General features: G+C 49.5%; 1 protein-coding gene across 1 annotated transcript in view; it reads right to left on the bottom strand.

Annotated features, from left to right (window-relative positions):
• Window positions 1–19,734, bottom strand: part of DIRAS2 (DIRAS family GTPase 2) — a 96,320-nt gene extending 76,586 nt beyond the window's left edge. Inside the window, exon 1 of the mRNA XM_040416950.1 lies at window positions 19,645–19,734. The gene's annotated coding sequence lies outside the window, so the exon portion shown is untranslated. The remainder of the gene's footprint in view (window positions 1–19,644) is intronic.
• Between the last annotated feature and the right edge of the window lie 1,558 nt (window positions 19,735–21,292).

Genomic DNA, 21,292 nt, shown 5'->3' with positions numbered 1-21,292 from the left:
TCGTGCTGTCTTCCTCTGTGCGATGGCCCAGGGAGGCTTTCTGCTAACCGTGAGTAAACCAATGAACTGTATCATTATTGGGCCCTCATCGGCCCACCGTGCACCTCACGTGTAGCCCCTGCGGTTCTGGCATGCCACAAATGCACTCCACATTTAGATTTTTATTTATTAAAAATTTTGAAAACCATGTATCATTTTCTTTTCACTTCAAACATATTTGCTACTTTGCATTTGTGTTTCACATAAAATGTCAATAATATAGATTTAAGTTTGTGGGTGTAGCGTAAACAAATGTGGAAAAGTTCAAGGGGTGTGAATACTTTTTCAAGGCACTGTAGCTGTCGACCTATCTCTCCCAACTCCCCTTTACTCCTCCATACACATACAGGTTCAATTCAGCTAGAGATGGTAATAACCCATCTCTGCTTTTTATGTGGGGAGCCCAACTGTCACTGCCAATGGGCTCCCTGCTTCCGTAGATGCGTAAATGCAGAAACATCTTTGTAGAGTTCAGTGGTGTGCCTAGGGTGTTTGGCACCGAAGGGCGAGTTCTTTCTCTGCCCCCCCCCAATACTCAAATTTTTTTTTACCCCCTCACAGTAGTATTGCCCTCATTGTACAACCTTCACAGTAGTTTTGTCCAGATTTGTGCCCCCTTAAAGTACTTTTCCCTTCATTGTGCCCCCTTTACAGTAGTTATTTCCTCATTCTGCCCCTTAAAGTACTTATCCCTATATTGTGCCCCCTCATGGTAGTTATGCTCACACTGTGCCCCCTCACAATATTTATGCCCTCACTGTACAACTTTCACAGTAGTTATGCCCACATTGTGCCCCTTAAAGTACTTATCGCTTCATTGTGCCCCCTACACAGTAGTTATGTCCTCATTCTGCCCCTCTAAAGTACTTATCCCTACATTGTGTCCCCTTCACAGTAGTCATGCCCTCATTGTGCCCCCTCACAGTAGATATGTCCTCTCTGTGACCCTTTCACAGTAGTAATGCCCTATCTGTGCCGCCTTTCACAGTTGTAATGCACTTTCTGTGCCCCTTCAGAGTAGTAATGCCCTCTGTGCCCCCTTCATTGTAGTAATGCCCATTGTGCCCTCTTCATAGTAGTAATGCCCTCTGTGCCCCCTTCGTTGTAATAATGCCCATTGTGCCCCTTCATAGTAATAATGCCTATTGTGTCACATTCGTAGTAGTAATGCCCTGTGTTCCCCCTTATAGTAGAAATGCCCATTTTGCCCCTCCACAGTATTAATGCCCATTGTTCCCCCTTAATAGTAGTAATGACCTCTGTGCCACCTTCATAGTAATAATGCCCTTTATGCCCCCTTCATAATAGTAATTTCCATTGTGCCCCCTTCACAGTAGCAATACTCATTGTGCCCCCTTCACAGTAATAATGCCCACTGTGCCTCCTTCATAGTAATAATGCCTAATGTGTCCCATTCATAGTAGTAATGCCCTCTATGCCCCCTTTATAGTAGAAATGCCCATTTTGCCCCCTCAACAGTAGTAATTTCTATTGTGCCCCCTCAACAGTAGTAATTTCCATTGTGCCCCCTTAGTAGTAGTAATGCTCTCTGTGTCCCTTTGTAGTAGTAATGCCCTCTGTAACCCCTTTGTAGTAGTAATGCCCTCTGTGCCCCCTGCATGGTAGAAATGCCCATTGTGCCCCCTTCACTGTAGTAAAGTCCTCATCTTGTCCCGTTCCTGAAGCTCACATCCAGCTCTCCCCTGCAGACACAGATCGCAACTGCAGCCCTGTGTGGGAGAAGCTTAGGCAGATTCCTGGTCTGCAGGCTCCTCCCACACAGGCCAGAAGCGCGATCTGTGCCTGCAGGCTGAATTGTGGAGCAGGGAGACGTCTCCTTGCTTCATCATTCAGTGTGCCACCGGCCTGAAGGAAGGGAGGAGCGCGGGGAGTTGAGTGACAGGACTACAGCTCTCTGCTCTCCAGCAATGAGCGCTTTCATCTGTTTTGATGAAAGCGCTCATTGCTTCTGGGCTCTGGCACCTCTATTAGAGCAGGACCCCTTCGCATACCATCCCTTCTCCCCCCGGCCCCCCTTAGCATGCCACTGGTAGAGTTAAATGTGGACTGCCCAGACTTTTATACTGTATGGGCAGTCCACAAGTGGTTAAGGACACATTATACATGTTAGGTCTGCAGTCTGTGCCCGCTGCCCTCCTGCTGTCCCCTGCGGGTGCAGTTGTTGTGTTACTTACCAAGTCATCCAGCATCGTGGTTGCTGGCGTCATCTCCATGCTGCTGCCTCCATGCTCCTGCCTGATGCACCGTTAGGGCATACACACGCTCACCTTTGGCCTATTAAAGAGTCAGTGCGTGCGCTCCCTAATCCTTCCCCAGTCAAAGGCTGAGAGTCCATTGGTATTTAAGGAACCCTCTCCAGCAGGTGGGTGACTGAGCTTTAGGTTCCCTGGAGAACAGGTGTTCTCATTGTCTAGTGCTATTGTGATTTTCCTATATTTATTCTGTGTTATCTCCTGCCTGCATTCCTGCTGTGTTTAAGGTGTGTGTCATCTTACGTACCTGTGTACCCCTGCACTTTCAAGCCCAAGTTCAGTTTGTGATTAAGTTAACCCATGTTGGCCCCATCAATACTCCATCCGCAAGTCTTTCCTGTGTTTGCATTAACTATCAGTGATGAGCGGCACGGGCAATATTCAAATTCGCTATATTTTGAGAATATGTCATGGCCTATGGTGTGTTTTGTGACACTTTCCTTCACTTGCGGTTGCCCGTGGCAACGTGTGGTGTTGTGTGCATGTGGTGGCAGTGTCTCGGCCTTGTGGCTGTTTCCCAGGACATGGTTGCCTTGCATGCCGTTGCCGGCGGTAACAGGTGGAGTGTGATGTTTGTGTGTGCACTTCCCCTTTAAGTGGCTTTCTTCCCTTGCCTGGTGTTGGAAGGGTTAATTCCCTTCCTAGTGAGTGAACACTGGGTGTTTCTGTGTGTGTGTGTGTGTGTGGCTACTTGGGCTATTTAGCTCCTGCTGGATGCCAGTAGCTGAGGGGTACTCCAGCCATGGTGTTTGCTGGAGTCATCTTCCTGGTCTCATATACCATCTATCCAGTGAGGGCCACCCTTGTGGTCATAAGTTATGTTTAGACATAGATGTTCTTATCTTACTATATGTCTAGTGGTGTCTCTATGTTTATTGCAGCTTATGGTTTCTAGGTTCCTGTGTGCTTTGTGTGTGTGCAGTGTCCTTTTGTATTTGGTGTAGACATTAGCACTTCTGCACGGGTTCCAGTCTGTGTGTCTGTGGCAGGTAGGTGTTGTACTAGTTTCACTACCCGCCATTGCCATCTGCTGTATATGTTCCCCATTCCTTGCAGCTTGCCCAGTGAGACTCCTGTTCATCCGTGCCTAGGAGGAACAGGTCGTCTTATCCTGCTCCTAGTTCCAGGGCTATCCTGAGGGCTAGTAGGGACCCTAGGTTCTGGAGTATGAGCCCTCCTACCATCAGGGTTGGCTCATACAGCTAGGAGTCAGGGTCAGATTTAGGGACGTTATAGGAGGTGTCCTGCTCCCTGTTTCCTGTCCTGGCCCAGCAGCTACCCTTTATTATTGACACTGCACGGCTGAGGGTTTTCCCCACCCTCAGCCGTGACAGAATATTTGGGCGAATATTCATCATATATTCGCGAATTTGAGAATTTGTGATCTCCAGTCATTATTTTCTTGATTGCGAAAATCTGCAATCGGAAAATTTGCGATACGAAAATTTGCAATCAACACTACTCCTAAAGTCAAAGATATTGCAGCCTTCCCATTGGCCCACAAGCAAGAAGTAGTGAGGGATCATAGGTACTGATGAAAAGAAAATCTAGAATATTCGCGATTACAAAGATATAGCACTATATTCTAGATGTTCACGAATTCTGGAAGTGGCAATATTCGCAATAAAAATTAGCGATTCGAATATTCGAGCTCAAGACTATTAACTATGCACTGCCCAGATCTACAAAAAAACAGCATTCAACTCTTGGTGACTGTGGAGACTATACCTGCAGTTTTCCAGAGTTTTGTTGCATTTTCTGTACCTTAAGCTTCAGCTGGGTCAGTTGCTAAGTACATCTAGACTATCCCTGGAAGTAGCAGTCTGGCTGCTTCCCTGCAACAAAGTCCATATCCCTATACAGGGGTTAAAGGGTAAATACCTTGGCAGCACATGAATAACGCCTTTAGGGTTTAGCCCAAAGTCAAATCTGCTAGTTGGCACAGTGGGTTCACACTCGCTGATTTATCCTATATGAAGTATGAGTGCCATGCACAGAAATATATGCACTTACACGCTTTGGCATGGTATCAGTGAGATTATTAGTGGTTGTCTGAGGAATATTCAGCCACACTGAATGCACTTGGTCACACAATTTATTAAGATCCGATGCTGGTAGCTCCCTTTACAATTGCCAACCAACAATATCTCATATGTGCTAGCCTTCTTGCTATTCAGCATGATATCCTTTGAGAGCAGTTGTGTGTAGCCCAATGTATGGCTCACAGACCAATGTTATGCAAATGTATTTTTGAATGCTTTGTGTAGTCACCATAGGATTGGGATGTGACGTCCAATTTTACTTGCAGTACAGAATGGATTACTATGTGCTGTTCTTCTAATGAGAAGATCCGTCTGTGCAGAGGTTTGCCTCTGTGCACCTCTTGCTGTCATTCCAGTTCTGCTGTTTGGGGGAAAAACAATGATAAAGAGTGGTGACTAGTGTCGAGCGAGCACCAAAGTTTTCGTGTGCTCAAGTAGAACACTTTGCAATGCTCGGGTGAAGCAGTATCGCAATCCACATAGTACTCACTTGAAACTCCAGTACCAGGCAGGCCGGGCAGCAGCATAACATCACTCACTACATCACCGCCTGCTCCTCTCACTTTAAGAATGAAGCTGCCGGAGCAGGCGCGTGAGTTTTGAGTGAGTACTGCGTGGATTGCGATACTGCTTCAGAGGTTTTCTATAGTTTAACAAAGCTCCCATGCCTGCAGGTTACATATGAATACTACAGTTGTGGTCAAGGCTAAATACGAAACTTGGGCAGCGTGCCTGCCTGGAACCTAACCGGCTGAGGTGTGCCTGGAGCCGGGTATGAGAGTAGCCTAAAAGGGGGCTACCCTAAGGAGGACCCTTGAAATGAAGGGAATGGGTGGGTGGGACCAAGAACCGGAACGCCCACTGTGATGAGGTAAGTGGGGGTTTAAATAGGCTCAAGCCCCTCCCACAAATGCAGGCTGAACCTCAGCCTTACCAACTTGTGGTCAAGGCTAAATACGAAACTTAGGCAGAGTGCCTGCCTGGAACCTAACCGGCTGAGGTGTGCCTGGAGCCGGGTATGAGAGTAGCCTAAAAGGGGGCAAAATGACAACAAAATAGTTAAGGTGTAAGACTTTATTACCTTATAACACCAAAGACCGAAATGCCTGCGAAATCTCCACCTGCGGGTTAGGTATGTATCTGGTGAAGCAAGACGAACGCCATCTCCCCATCTTTCGGATGACGTGGGCGGGGACCCCCTGCCGGGAAGCCGCGGAGGCTGCCCCAATGCGGAAGGAATGACCGGATATTGCTCCTGAGTCCAACCCTAAGCCAGCAGCCACCGTGCGGATGTGGCTGATGAATTGCGCCGTGGTGAGCGCTCCCTTCAGATGGGGTAGCAGAGGGCTGTGAGGTGGCGCATCCCGGAGGGCGAGGATGAGCTGGTCAAATACCTGTAACGGGCACCATTCATTCCTAGTGGGAAAAAACTGGACCTCCACCGGGGGGCCTGTTTGACTGGTTTTGGAGATAATTATCTTCAGCGCGTAATGGTCAACCACCCTCACCAGCTGCTCTCGGTGCAGGCTGCACCATCCCGCCGTGCTGCACGTGAACTCGTCTGGCCTAAGGAAGCCGTAAAAAGCTAAGTACATGGCAGCTTTGATGATTAAGCTAGAAAAGGGCCCAAAAGGAGCACCATCCAGGGCTGAAGATAATTTCCGGAACATCTCTCCCGTGACGCCCTGCCTGCGGGACGAGGGATTGGACCCACCCTTCTGGACCCCTCGTAAGGTGGCCTTGACTGCATGCGCAGAAAAAATGGATCCGCCCCCTGGGTTGCGGAGCATGGTGTGGTGTTGGACGCCTGCTAGGTACAACTTAATGGTGTTGTAGGAGAGGTGTAACTGGTGGTGGCAATGGGCGATGAAGGCCATGATGTAAGGAATGTCCGCCAGGCCCGCCTGCGGGTGCAGACGTGAAAACTCCTGGAAGGTTTTCAGGCCTGAAAGGTAGTTCCTGGCCGTGTTTGGGGCAAGGGACTGCTGCGCCAGGTCCCTTGCTGACGAGACGAGCAAGCCTAGTCCATTGACAGGGAACTGAAAGGCGGGGTGGGATATCTGCGTGGCTCGGCCTCCGGCATGACCTGGAAGAAGAGTTCAAAATTAAACCTAGACAGTGCGTCGGCTGCTACATTCCTCTCCCCCGGGATGTGGCTACAATGCACATGGAAGTTATGTGACAGGGCCAGCCAAACCAGCTGGCGCAACAGCGCCATGATCTTGGGGGACTTGGCCCTGCCCTTGGCCAAGATGTCGACCAAGGCCTGGTTATCTGTCACAAACATCACCGGCAAGTTAGCCCAGAGGTGGCCCCATGCCTGAGCAGCTGCCACGATGGGGTATAATTCCAACAGAGAGAAGGTGCGGATGGATTCAGCCTCCTCTAAGATGGTACTGGGCCAACGATCCGCTAGCCACTGGGAACCCCAAATGGCAGCGTAGCCGCAAGATGCAGCTGCGTCTGAAAAAATGGTCGGGCAGGAGGAAGACCAAGGTGACACGAAAAAGAAGACGCCGTTCCATCGGGACAGGAACAACTCCCACATGGCCAGGTCTGCCATGGCCTGGCCGTCCAAACGGATGATGCTGTCCTGTTCGGGTGCTGAGGGAAGAAGCTGGAGCAGCCTTGACACAAAGGTTCTTCCCCGGGGCATAATCCTGGAGGCAAAGTTGAGCCGCCCCAGAAGAGACTGCAACTCGACTCGACTCAGGCATCCCGTGGCTGCCGCATGGGAAATGACCTCCCGACACTGAGTGAGTTTCTCCTCCGGTAGGCTGGCTTGCAACAGAACCGAATCCAGGACGATGCCCAAGAATGAGACTCTCGTGGCAGGACCCTCAGTCTTTGACTCCGCGATCGGAACAGCCAGACTGGCGAACAATCCGAGGAGGATGGTGAGTATGCTGGACCCGCCCTGCGGATCCTCGACAACCAGAAAGTCGTCGAGGTAGTGGATGACCGACCGGAGGCCCCCGTGATGGATCAGGATCCAATGCAGCGCCTTGGCCAGCTGGTCGAATAACCACGGGCTACTCTTGGATCCAAACGTGAGCCTGTTGGCGAAAAAATACTGGCCAGCCCACTCAATGCCGTAGAATTGCCATAACTGCGGCAGGATGGGCAGGAGTTTAAATGCATCCGCAATGTCAACCTTTGCCAGCCAAGCGCCCCTACCATGTGACAGGATGGCCTGGATGGCGTCGTCCACCGAGGAATAACGCATGGAAAATTCCTCTGAGGGAATCAGAGAATTAAGACTTGGAATACCGGACACATGAGGGGCGGACAGATCATAAATTAATCTTTTTTTATTAGTGTTCTTTTTTGCCACTAAGCCGATGGGGTTAATGCGCCATGAGGAAAACGGGATGCGTGGGAATGGGCCTATGAGGAACCCCTTGGAAACTTCCGACTGGAGCAACTCGCTAGTTGCTGGAGGGTCCAGGGTGGCGGACAGCAGATTCCTGCCCTGCCAGGGCACCTGCGGCAGGGTGATGAGCCCTGTGTGGAACCCCTGGCGGAAGCCTGCCAACAGGAACGCCACAAAGTCTTGATCGTGGTGATCGTGAAGGAGTGCCGCCAAGAGGTCCACGTTGATGTCCGCTAGTCAGGAACCTTTGGAAGATTTCTTTGGGCAGGCGGACCGTGGGTGAGCCCTGAAGCACAGGGAGCAGACGTGGAGTGACCTGCAGCTGGCATATGAGCACCCCCCTGAATTAAAGTTATTACAGACCTGGCTCTTCCCCAGGTAGACAATAGGTCTGCCGAGCTTGTCTGTGGAGGGGTTGGATGGAAATGACCCGGAGGTCCCCGGGATGGCCCTGTCCTGAGGCGGGTGCGCGGTATTGGGGCACCACTCTGAGGAGTGGAAAATCGACTGACACGTCGCACAGTTGGGAGCCCTGAGGCCAGCGAAGTGACGGCAGAAGAGCTCGGTGTCAATCAAGGACCAGCTGGTGACATACTGGAACTGGTCCAGAGCTGCCGCCGCCTTAGCTGCGAAGGAACGGTGGTAGTCATAGAAGGCCGACCCACCATACTTGTGCCCTAGGTCAGTGACCAGGTACAAATAGCTGTCAAGCTCCTCTCTTCTCTCCGGCTGTGCGGTGCAGACGATGTCCCTGAAGAGGCTGAAGGCCAGGACAAATTCCGGAATGGACAACTTGCGGTTGAGCCGCGAATCCTTGGCCCGAAGGACCACCGACACATCGCCACAGTTGATGACCCGGTTCTCGGGAACATCTTGAGCGGCAATGAGGATTGATGCCAGATTGACATCTTTCCCTGCCAGGATGTCTCTCTTAAGGTTATCAGGAATGAAGTGAGAGGGGGACACATGTGGAATGGGTCTTGGCGTACCTGTAGCCAGCCAGCCTGATGTAGAGAGAGTCATCAGCGGAACAGGAGCCGGGGGTACAACGGGTGGCCGGGATTCGAGCTCCGAAACCCTTGCCCGCACATCCGCCACCGAGTCCACCAAGGAATTCAGGGTCGCCTGTAGCTGCACCAGGGACAAATGGATGGCCGACGCCTCTGGCTGCACTGTTGTGGTGCTGGGGCTGGTCATGAGCAGTTTGTATAGCTCTGCCTTTCTTGCGGTGGCCGGATGTGGAATGCCTCTTCGGTTCAACTCGGCCAACAGTTTTGGGATGATCCAACTCCGAAGGGATGAGGGACCCGCTTGGCTTGACACGATTGAGCCGGAGATGGAAAGGCCGTCCTCCATGTCTGAGGCTCGAGACATGGCAGAGCAGCTAAACAAAAATACAAGGCATAACAAAATAAAAGGAAAAAAAAAAAGAGGGTGACGATGTACTGGAATTTTGACTGGTGCATGACAGAGAGACACGTACCGGTAACGGAATTCACGAGACGGCTCAGTCGAACCTGGCCTAACCGAACAGACAAAGACAATTAACGCGTGGTTATGACTTGACTGGGACCGAGGTGGTGCCAGTGCGAACTTACCTGAACAGGACCGAAAGGAACGGAGAACTGGGAACAAACTTCTGTAAATAAAGCACAGGCAAAAAAACATTTGAAAGTGCAGAGGACACGGGTGCCCACCAACCTGCGGAACCAGGCGAACTGGCCAGGCTGGGGCTCACCCTAAGGCCAAGTGACCATCCGAGCGCATCGGATCGAACACCTGACCGAAAAGAGAGCCGCCTGAGCGTACCAGGCGGTTTGACAGGAGAGAAGGCGCGTAGCCATGAAATAGAGGCTGCGCGTAGCAGCGGCCCGCGAAGGGCAGTGGTAAGCCATAACCTAGGAGTTACGGAAAGCAAGAATGACCCGGGGAGAAGCCGAGGACGGCCCCTTTGGAAGACTTGAAAGCCGAAGGACAGGTGCGTGAACCCGTGTGATAGACAAGAAAAACATGAAGACCTGGGCGTACCAGGAGTGAACCGAGCCCCGGGCGTACCAGGGAAGAAGGAGGTGCCACCAACCGCGACCGGACACCTGACTGTGACCGGCCGACAATGACTTGGCAACAAGACAAAACCCGGTGGCCTGGGCGAAACCAGGAAGACCAGACACCCTGGCCGTAACCAGGTGCCCGAGGTGGGGCCAGATCGGTCCTACGTGGGACACCTATCCTTGTCCAACCGAGAAAATTAAATAATTCTTTTTTTTTTTTTTTATTAAAAGGGGGTTAGTCGGTGTCGACTATATGGCGGGTTTGATGATCCGACGGGTTTGTGCTGTAAATACTCACATATACCTTTTTTTTTTTTTTTCAATTATTTATTACAATTTTTTATTATTTTTTTTTGCGGACTATATGGCGGGTTTACCAACGTACTTATCCCTTTTTTTTTTTTTTTTTTATATAGACCCTGTGGCGGGTTTACTGCACACACTGATACCAATTGCTTATTTCATTTATGTGAATTATTCCTTTACTATCCCCTCCTTTCTTCCCCCCCTCCCCGTCTGGCCTGGCTGCCCGTGAGCCCACGCCCAGCGTGGAACGCAAGCTGACATTGCAGCCAGGGAGACCGGCAGGGGGCGGGTGACGTCACAGAAGCGCCGGAAGAGGAGTGCGTTCCAGGCTGGAACGCACGCCTATGTGCACCGGCTTCCATGCCGCACCCGGGGTGCAGCCTTGCCCAGGAACCCAACCCCCCCCCCCTCCCCGATGAACGGGTATCCGCCGGCAGGCGCTGATTTGTCCCTGCTGCCGCCGGAAAGCAAGTGGAGCGGGCGGGGACCGGAACCAGGAAGTGCGTGCGTTCCACCCTGGAACGCACGCCTTCCTGCGCCGTGCCGGTAACAAGGTGAGCCGGCCAGACCAGGGAAAAACACCCCCCCCCGTCCCCAGCATGACGAGCCGACCGGCTGCCGGGTGCGCTACCTGACGCCATACCGCCAGGAACACAGGGAGACGAGTGGAGGAGGAGGGGAGCCGGAAGCCCGTGCGCTCCACGCTGGAACGCACCGGCAGCATGAGGCGGAGGGAGGGTGCCAGACCGCCGCAGTCCTTGCCCTGCGAAAGAGCCCCCCCCTCCCCTACTTACCACCAGGAGACACGAACTCTGCAAGAGGCGACCGTAGGTACCAGGAAACACACGAACACTAGCCAGTGAATAACCAAGAACCGGAACGCCCACTGTGATGAGGTAAGTGGGGGTTTAAATAGGCTCAAGCCCCTCCCACAAATGCAGGCTGAACCTCAGCCTTACCAACTTAGCAGGGCCCGGTGTAATAGAATGCAGTGACTGCACGGGGCCCCGCTGCCATTCCAATATCAGTTGCTGACCCCCAGCTCCTCCTCTCTCCCCGCTGATACATTCCCGGCCGCACTGTGCAGCATCGCGGCCGGCGATGTATCAGTGTTAAATGGCAGCATTCGCCCCATAAGACGCATTGCCATCTTATAGGGTGAAAAATACGGTGTATATATATATATATATATATATATATTTAGCCATAATATATTTACACATATTATTATATATTTAGAATATATAATATATTATAATATATGCAAATATATTATGGCTAAAACATCAGTAGTATTTTTCCACATATTATGCATTCATATATATAAGTAGTATGATTTATTTTGTGGCATACATTTTTTACAATTACAAAAAAATATATAAAATATATAAATCTAATTTAACCTCTATTTCTGAAAGAGTTTGCAATGGGATTTGAACTCACAGCTACTGCATCATAGCCCAGAACTTTAACCACTACACTATATAGCTGCATAGCCAATTGCTTTGTTACTTGCAGTCTATAAATAGCTTCTCCCAGTATGACATACAGTAAATGCATTAGTGAAATTGGGGACAGGCTTCACTCCATCATTGTACAAACTAACTGTAAATAATATATGTCATTATACTAGAGATGAGCAAATAGATTCTAAACTAATCGGATTTGTAGCAAATTTTACAAATATTTGTCAGTCAAATAAATTTTGGTTACTCATGCAACAAATGTGAAAATTTGTGGGGAAAACTACAGGAAGGATGAAGATGGAGGATCACATGGGGGATGGGGCTTGCCCTGATTGACTCAGAAACTGACAGATAGCCTGATCAGCCAATCAGGAAACAGTATTCAGACATATATTTGCTCAGAAGGAATAAACGTCATTCTATGCACACCAAGAGATGTGATAGGATGTCTTGTGGCTGTGTCTGACAAAAAACAATTGCAGAGACAAAAGCCATTAATCTAGCTTCTACGGACACTATAGGGAGAGTATAAGGAGAGAATAAGGCTATATAATTGGGTATATTTTAGCGTTTTATCATGGAAAGCTTAGTTAGCATAGAGTGAGGGAGAGACAGGTCACTCAGTTTTATGTTATTGCATTGTTCATACAGCTCGCTGGCAACTAAGTTATACATTACAGACACATTTATTTCTGCATATGGACCGCTAGCCAGCATTTATTTATTTTTTTTATCTCAAGTTTCTACAGATTATAGGCATACTAGAGCATACACTCTGGAGCAAACCTTGAGCAATCGCCTTTTTTTTTCTTCTAAAAATCAGTTTCAATTTTCCATTTGTAATAGGGCATTTTCAGCGTGTCATTGAATGCATTTTATGACTGCAAGATAATGTTGTTACAGCAAAGTTGTAAAGGCGTTTTACTGCAATAACAATAATAATATTAGTTTGACCATTTTAGTTAATGTGCTATATTACTTCAAGACACGGTATAGTGACAACAAATGCATTTTATTGTAAAAACTGCATTTACTATTCCCATTTTAGTTGAAGTGGCAACAAATGCATAAAGAAGAGGCAACAAAACCCCACCACGCACTATGAAAGATACTCAAGGGAGTCTTCCTGTTGGTGACTTGTGTGAAAACAGTCAACGTTTTGGACTGCCATCAGGAAGATGTTCAGGGGAGGTAGGGGCAGAGGTGGCTCTAGACTTTGTGATGCCTTAGGCGAAACTCAAACATGAGGCCCCCACGAAGATCGTTGGGATGCCCATGATCTCCCGTACGGCACCCCTGCTCAGTCCTCAAGAAATAAGCTGTGTCAACCACCGCACGGAGCAGTGGTGTGGTCAGCACTCCCCCTCCATGTATCTCTATGGAAGACTCGGAGATACGCAAGTGCTGTATCTGCGGCTCTCCCATAGATACATGGAGGGGCAGTGTTGACCACCGCTCCGGGCACAAGGAGATCCGGAGTACCATACAGGAGATCCCAACGGCCAGACCCCCCCGATCAGACACTTATCTCCTATCCTTTGGATAGGGGATTTATTTTCCTATCCCGGAGTACCCCTTTAACCACCTCAGCCCCCCTAGCTTAAACACCCTTAATGACCAGACCACTTTTTACAATTCTGCACTACACTACTTTCACGGTTTATTGCTCGGTCATGCAACTTACCACCCAAATGAATTTTACCTCCTTTTCTTCTCACTAATAGAGCTTTCATTTGGTGGTATTTCATTGCTGCTGACATTTTTACTTTTTTTGTTATTAATCGAAATTTAAATAAATTTTTGCAAAAAAATGACATTTTTCACTTTCAGTTGTAATTTTTTTTTTTTAAAAACAACATCCATATATAAATTTTTCTCTAAATTTATAGTTCTACATGTCTTTGATAAAAAAAAAATGTTTGGGTAAAAAAAAAAATGGTTTGGGTAAAGCGTTTACAAACTATGCGTTTACAAACTATGGTACAAAAATGTGAATTTCCGCTTTTTGAAGCAGCTCTGACTTTCTGAGCACCTGTCATGTTTCCTGAGGTTCTACAATGGCCAGACAGTATAAAAACCGCACAAATGACCCAAATGCCAAACAGCGTCTAATATACCTGTTAGGGGTTAAAAGAAAATCGCATCTCCAGCCTGCCAGCGACTGCTGGTATCCAGGGTAACAGGGGGAGGGGATACCACCTTTAACTCACCCTTGGCCCCTTTACCCAACCTTGACCCATAACAAAAGACACGACAACTGTATCACTTTATTGCTGGATGGTGATCGGCCACAGCTTCTTTATTAAAGCGGCAAACCTTAATAAACCATAATATCGGAACGGTATGCCAAAGGCTGGACTCCCAGCGGGCAAGTTAAACCGTAATCATCAGAGCTGTCTGCCAACCGCTGGACTCCCAGCGGGCAGTTACTCCATCTGCTACCACCATATCTCCGCTGTACTCAAATGCCGCCAGCTGTGACTTTTTTTTTTCACTTTATTGATAAACTCGACCAAAATTCGCAGCTCTCCAAAGCCGTAATCATCGGAGCAATATCCAAAACCGCTGGACTCCCAGCAGGGTCTCTTAAAAATAGAAAAACAAAACAGAATAACCAAGTATCCATAACTGAACAGAACCGTGCACTTCGACCCGCCTCCCAAGAATAACCGCAAAGGGAGGGAGGGAGGGCCAATCTGCTTCCACTTGCAAGAGGAAGTGACCAGGACAGAGGAGGTATATGTGACCTTCAGGATTTCCTGCACCGCCCCCATCCTGTCTAAGGAGGTTCCCCAGTGATTAACCCTCAATGACCCTAATCTGCAACCTACTTAACCATTACTGAGACGGGGCCAGATTCCTAAATGCCCCTAAGGGGAAAAGGGGGGAGGGGGAGGACCATCAGTCCCTAAGCACCCTCCCTATACAGTCAGGCGCTTTCCAGAACGATCGCCGCTGGCAGGCTGGAGATCCACTCGCTTACCTTCCGATCCTGTGAACAGGAAATCTCGCGTCTCGCGAGATGACGCATATATGCGTGACTGTGCCTGGAGCTGCCGCCTCTGGAACGCGATCCTGCGTTAGGCGGTCCGGAGGCGGTTAATATGCAGTGACATCACAGTAAAGGGTTAATATGCACAGTGACAACACAGTACTGGGCTTATATTCACAGTGCATATTAACACTTTGCATTAACCCTGGCCAAGTTCTCTAAATCGACCCTCCCCCCACACACCGCATTTTGCTGTACTCGCTATACAGCAGCACATACCTGTCACATCCAGGGCCTCCAGGTGATGTCTCCTCGGATGTAGATCTTCTCTGTCATCGTCTTCTGCATTCAGTCCGGACACTTCTTTCAGCCGCACCTCGTCTCTGCAGAGTGTGACACACAGACATCTTAGCTTCCTCACATTTCTATCATCATGCCCCAACCTAGAATGCCCTCATTAGTAACACTGCTCCCTACAGTGCCCCCATTAAGTAATTTTCCCCCCACACTGCCCCCATTAAGTAAGTTGCCCGCCACACTGCCCCATCATGTAATTGCCCCCCACACTGCCCCCATTAAGTAATTTGCCCCATCATGTAATTTGCCCCCCACACTGCCCCATTAAGTAATTTGCCCCCCACACCGCCCCATTAAGTAATTTGTCCGCCACACTGCCCCCATCATGTAATTTGCCTCCAACACTGCCCCCATCATGTAATTTGCCCCCCACACTGTCCCATTAAGTAATTTGTCCGCCACACTGCCCCCATTAAGTAATTTGTCCGCCACACTGCCCCATCATGTAATTTGCCTCCAACACTGCCCCCATTAAGTAATTTGCCCCCACACTGCCCCATTAAGTAATTTGCCCCCCCACACTGCCCCCATTAAGTAATTTGCCCCACCACACTGCCCCCATTAAGTAATTTGCCCCCCACACTGCCACCATTAAGTAATTTGTCCGCCACACTGCCCTCATCATGTAATTTGCCCCCCACACTGCCCTCATCATGTAATTTGCCCCCCACACTGCCCCCTTAAGTAATTTGCCCGCCACACTGCCACCATTAAGTAATTTGCCCGCCACGCTGCCCCCATTAAGTAATTTGCCCGCCACGCTGCCCCCATTAAGTAATTTGTTCGCCACGCTGCCCCCATCATGTAATTTGTCTGCCACATTGCCCCATCATGTAATTTGCCCCCACACTGCCCTCATCATGTAATTTGCCCCCCACACTGCCCTCATCATGTAATTTGCCCCCCACATTGCCCTCATCATGTAATTTGCCCCCCACACTGCCCTCATCATGTAATTTGCCCCCCACACTGCCTCACAAATTTGCCCACACACTAGTGCCTCATATTATGTAATTTGCCGCCCACCTTGTACTTGGCAAGGACATCCAGGGACATGGCAGAGATACATCTGGACCTGCTGGACGTTTTAAGTCATCCGGTGGTTTGCAAGTAGTTAAAGTGAAACTTCAGAGCGCAACCGCGTCCTGCTGCGCATAATCCTGCGAGACCTGTGACCTCCCGCAGCGGGTCTCGCGGGATTATGCGCTGCAGGACGGAGGGTTGCACAGCGCTCTGAAGTGGCCGATCAGTGGACAAGTACCGGGGGGTGGAGAATAGCATTCGGGGCACTGGAGCTCAAGCCCCGAATGTTTTGACTTAAAGGGGTTGTCCCACTTTGCTTTTTCAATCTTACCAGCAGTAAATGTCCTGATAACTTCCTGGTTTGGCTTAGGCAGTTGAGTGAAGGCCGGCCACGCCTCCTCATGACTCACCCTGAGAGCTCAGTCCTTGCAGTGGCGTAACTACCAAGTGGCGTAACTACCAGGGAAGCAGGGGAAGCGGCTGCTTTGGGGCCCGGGCTGCCAAGGGGCCCGGCGCCCGGCAGCGTGTGTGACAGTTTATTTTCAAGTTAGTTGAATACGATCGATTCTTGTCTTAATGTTCAGGGCCCTTTCACAGCAACAGACAGGGCCCCCTCGCTAATGTGATCTTATTGTTTCCTGAAGTCTGCGCTGGATGTATTAAGCCCGCCCACATACTTTGTATTGCTGTCCTCAGGAGAGGGACGGGAGAGATGTGTCTGGGATTTGAACCCACAACCTTCTGTATCAGAAGCAAAGCACTTACCCACACAGCCATAAAGCTGCATTGCCACTGATTGAAAAAATATGAGACTTCTACTGTTATAGCTGGCTAAGTGTACATCTATACACATGACAGCTTCCCCAACACACCCAGCACTGCTATATCTCTATATGACAGCTGTCCTAGCACACTCAGCTCTGCTATATATCTATATATGATAGCTGCCCCAGAACACCCAGCTCTGCTACATCTAATACACATGACAGCTGCACCAGCACACTCAGCTCTACTATATCTCTATATATGACAGCTGCCCCAGCGAACCCAGCTCTGCTACATCTATACACATGACAGCTGCCAAAACACACCCATCTCTGCTACATCTATACACATGACAGCTTCCCCAGCACACTCAGCTTTGCTATATCTCTATATATCAATCTACTGTATAGCAATACTTAGAGATATATAGATATAGCAGAGCTGGGTGTGCTGGGGCAGCTGTTATATATAGAGATATAGTAGAGATGAGTGTGCTCGTGCAGCTGTCATGTGAATTAGATGTAGCAGAGCTGGGGAAGCTGTCATATATAGAGATATAGCAGAGCTGAGTGTGCTGGGACAGCTGTCATATAGAGATATAGTAGTACTGGGTGTGTTGGGGCAGCTTTCATGTGTATAGATGTACACTTAGCCAGCTATAACAGTAGAAGTCTCTGTGGGTAAGTGCTTTGCCTTTGATACAGAAGGTCGTGGGTTCGAATCCCAGCAGAAACTTTTCTGAAATACAAGCACTGACTTCATATATGGACATACAGGAAAAGGCTTCATCGCATCGCTGACATGGAGGTGAGTATAAGTGTTTATTTATTTATTTTTTTATACCCGACTGTTACTGCCATGGGGGGAGCGGGAGGCACTTAATACTGGCACATGGGGGGAGGGGGGTTGGCACCTGATACTGGCACATGGGGGGAAGGAGGGGGGTTGGCATCTGATACTGGCACATGGGAAGGGGGGGGAGAGAGGCACCTGATACTGGCACATGGGGGGAGGGGGGTTGGCACCTGATACTGGCACATGGGTGGGAGAGAGGCACTGGCACGTGGGAGGGGGCGGTTGCCACTTGATACTGGCACATGGGTGGGTTTGGCACTATGATACTGGCACATGGGGGGGAGAGGCACTTGATACTGGCACTTTTTTTGGGGGGGAGATGGCACTATGATACTGGGACATGGGGGGGAAGAGAGAGGCACTTGATACCGACACATGGGGGGGGGGGGAGGAGAGAGGCACTTGATACTGGCACGTGGGGGGGTTGGCACTTGATACTGGCACATGGGTGGGTTTGGCACTATGATACTGGCACATGGGGGGGAGAGGCACTTGATACTGGCACATTTTTGGGGGGGAGATGGCACTATGATACTAGGTCATGGGGGGGGAAGAGAGAGGCACTTGATACTGGCACATGGGGGGGTTTGGCACTATGATACTGGCACATGGGGGGTGGGAAGGAGAGAGGCACTTGATACTGGCACCATTTTCTACCGCACCGGGTGACACCAGCCCTAGCAACGCCACTGCACATACTGATGATTCAGAGCAGGGAGCGTCAGGCGGCAGCAGTACGTGACAGGAGGCGGGAGGACAGGAGGAGCTGCGCTGCAGGCGGCAGCAGTAGAGAAGAGGCAGAGCAGCAGCACGTCAGGTCCAGCACCAGCGGTCCAGCGCCCAGCCCAGCGCAGAGTGTGGTACTGGTAGCTAGTAACTACTTTGTGAGGTACTAATGGAAAATGTCTACTCTGTGGGGCAATAAAGGGGCATAACTAGTGTGTGGAGTGTGGACACTAATGGGGAATAATAACATTTTACTGTGTGGGGGCAATAAGGGAGCATAACTACTGTGAAGGGGAAATAATGGAGCATAACTACTGTTTGGGGGCACTAAGGGGCATACCTACTGAGTGAGTGGGACGTCCGACGTGTGGTGAGTGTAGGCGTCTTACAAGCCGCTGCTGAGGGAGGGGTTGTGGGGAAGTTGCTCTGGGCATTCATAAATTTGCTCTGGCTGGGGCCCATACATTTTTAACCACTGTCTGTGCCTCCCTGGCCACTGTCTGTACCCCTGGGCCCTGGCCCTTATCTGTGCCCCCCTGCCTTTGTCTGCGCCCCTGGCCCCTATGTGCACCTCCCTGGCCCTTTTAGTGCAGCCCCTGGCCCTTATCTGCGCCCCCCTGGCCCTGGCCTGTGCCCCCGGCCCTTGTCTGTGCCAAAGGAGTGGGGTTTACACAGGAGGAGGGAGGTGCGAAGCGCGCTGGAGGGGGCCCTTACAAATATTTGCTGTGGGGCCCAGTCACTTCTAGTTACGCCCCTGGACCTGGCTTTGTTGCTGTGGTGCTGAATCATGTCTATGCAAAAACAATTGACCGATTGGGCTGTGAAAGACATGTACCAGCAACAGATGCTCTAGATGTCCACAAGCGCAAGGAGAATGCAAAACAAGGATGGCTTTTTGGGAGAAATAATGCCAGCTAGGTATCTTTCAGCAAGTGTGAGTGCAAGACGTCAGCTCCCTTAAAGAAACATACTCTACTAAATGGTATGGCAGTGACTACAAAGCCAGCAACTTGGCCAGGTGGGAATTAAGCTTGCGCCCCATCGGATTGCTGAGTATGTAAAGTTGTTTCCTGTAAATACAGTCTGTTATCGCTGGATGACAACAGAGCGGAGGTGGAGTCTGAGTGTCATATAGTCATACTTACATCTTATTTTTGGAGTACAAAGTTCACACACAACTTTACTAAACATCCATCAAATTCTTCTCCGCTACAACTTCACACATTCACAAACAGCTACTCAAAGCCGCACCCATTCCCAGTCCTCTTGTCCTATCAATAAATTATTTAAGGCTACATTACTGGTCTCAGCCCCCTCTGTGGGATATCCCTGAAACTATATAGCCACCCAGCTTTCCTGGAAACACATATACATACCACACCCAGAATTGACTTTGGCCACTATTGCCTGTTTCTGCCATTATTTGACAACGTCTTCTGGTCTTCATTCTGTAATCAATCAAAAGCTTATAACAACAAGACAGCATAGTTATTCTCTCACACACATCATACATTATTAACAAAAACAATAATGCCTTAGATAATTCTGAGAGAGAAGAATCATTAATCTTTCCTTTTTTTCCTCATCCTTTTCCTGTAATTAAGAGGACAAACAATATTTCTTTATTTCAATTAACTACAATAGACTTTCCTTCAGGGGGAAGGGGGGTTATAGGGGCGTAAAATAACCTTAGCTATGTGTGTCTATGTCCCTTAGGCCTCATGCACATGAACATATTTTTGTTCCATGTCCGTTCAGTTTGTTTTGTGGACCGTATACGGAACCATTCATTTTGATAGGTCCGCAAAAGAAATGGAAGTTACTCCATGTGCTTTCCGTTTGCGTATGTCTGTATTTCCGTTCTGCAAAAAAATAGAACATGTCCTATTATTGTCCGAATAACAGACAAGGATAATGTAACGCCCCGAGTGGCATTAGCACTCCTACGCCCTGCTTCTATCTGGGTATGAAATCTCAATGTCATTTTATACATTTATTTCAGGTCCCATATATTGTGCATTTCCTGTTATGCATCTGTTTATTTTCAAATGTAATGTGCCTGGTTCACCAGCAGGTGGCAGCAAATATGGCAGAGCAGTATGTAGAATAGAATGGAACCTTCCAGTCCATTCTAAACCCCCTGTGGAGGAGTGGGTGAGTCCCATGTCCTGCAGGAAGGGTGGGGACCAGTTAGTTCCAGTTAGTGCTAGCTGACCCCCCGCTAAGGAAGCAGGTGTGCAGTGCTGCGTCCCTCCTGGACATGTGTTACCCGCACCAGCCAGAACACCTTCAGTTCTGTTGGAGCAGAGACTTCTAGAAGTCTCATTAGCCAGGAAGAAGAAGTTGCCCTGTGCCTTGCCATAGAGTCAGACAAAGAGAGAAGTTGCAGCAGAAAGCAAAAGGAAAAGTTCCTATTTAATCCTGTCAACTAGGGTTTTCCTGCCATTTTCATGCTTAAAGGGGTTGTCCGGGTTCAGAGCTGAACCCGGACATCCCTCCATTCCCCCCCCCCCCCCCCGGCAACCCCCCTTACTTGGGCATTGGAGCAGTTAATGTTCCGATGCTCTTCTTTGCCTTGCACTGAATTGCGCAGGGCAAAGGCATTTTTTGGAGTTCTGGTGACGTACCGGGGCTCTCCATGGGGCTGCCAGGAACCCCGGTGACGTCACCGGCACTGATGGGGGGCATTTAGTGCTGCCCGACCCCCACTACAAAGAGAACTTCTCATTCCTCTGGTGGAGAGGACAAGCAAAACGGTGCTATACCAGAAGGTCCTTGTTGCTCCAAAGTTGATAGGGCAGACATCCAAATGAATCGTCGCCATCACGGGGACGTGCGATCGCCTAGAAGTTTTCTAGAGTCACCAAAGCGGCAGCAGGCCCTCACCTACAAGTCCAGTCTCAGTAGCCAAGAGTCTGGTCAACACAATCCTCACCATGACGGCACACTGGGTGAATGTTGTGGAGGCCGGGAGCAAGTCGGATGCTAGCACCAGAGTTGCCCTCCAATAGATCCTCGTTAACG

Source organism: Bufo bufo, chromosome 2 (assembly GCF_905171765.1).
Source record: "Bufo bufo chromosome 2, aBufBuf1.1, whole genome shotgun sequence".
Taxonomy (NCBI): Eukaryota; Metazoa; Chordata; class Amphibia; order Anura; family Bufonidae; genus Bufo; species Bufo bufo.
Note: the sequence above shows the minus strand (reverse complement) of the source record. Positions and strands in the feature narration are given on the sequence as shown.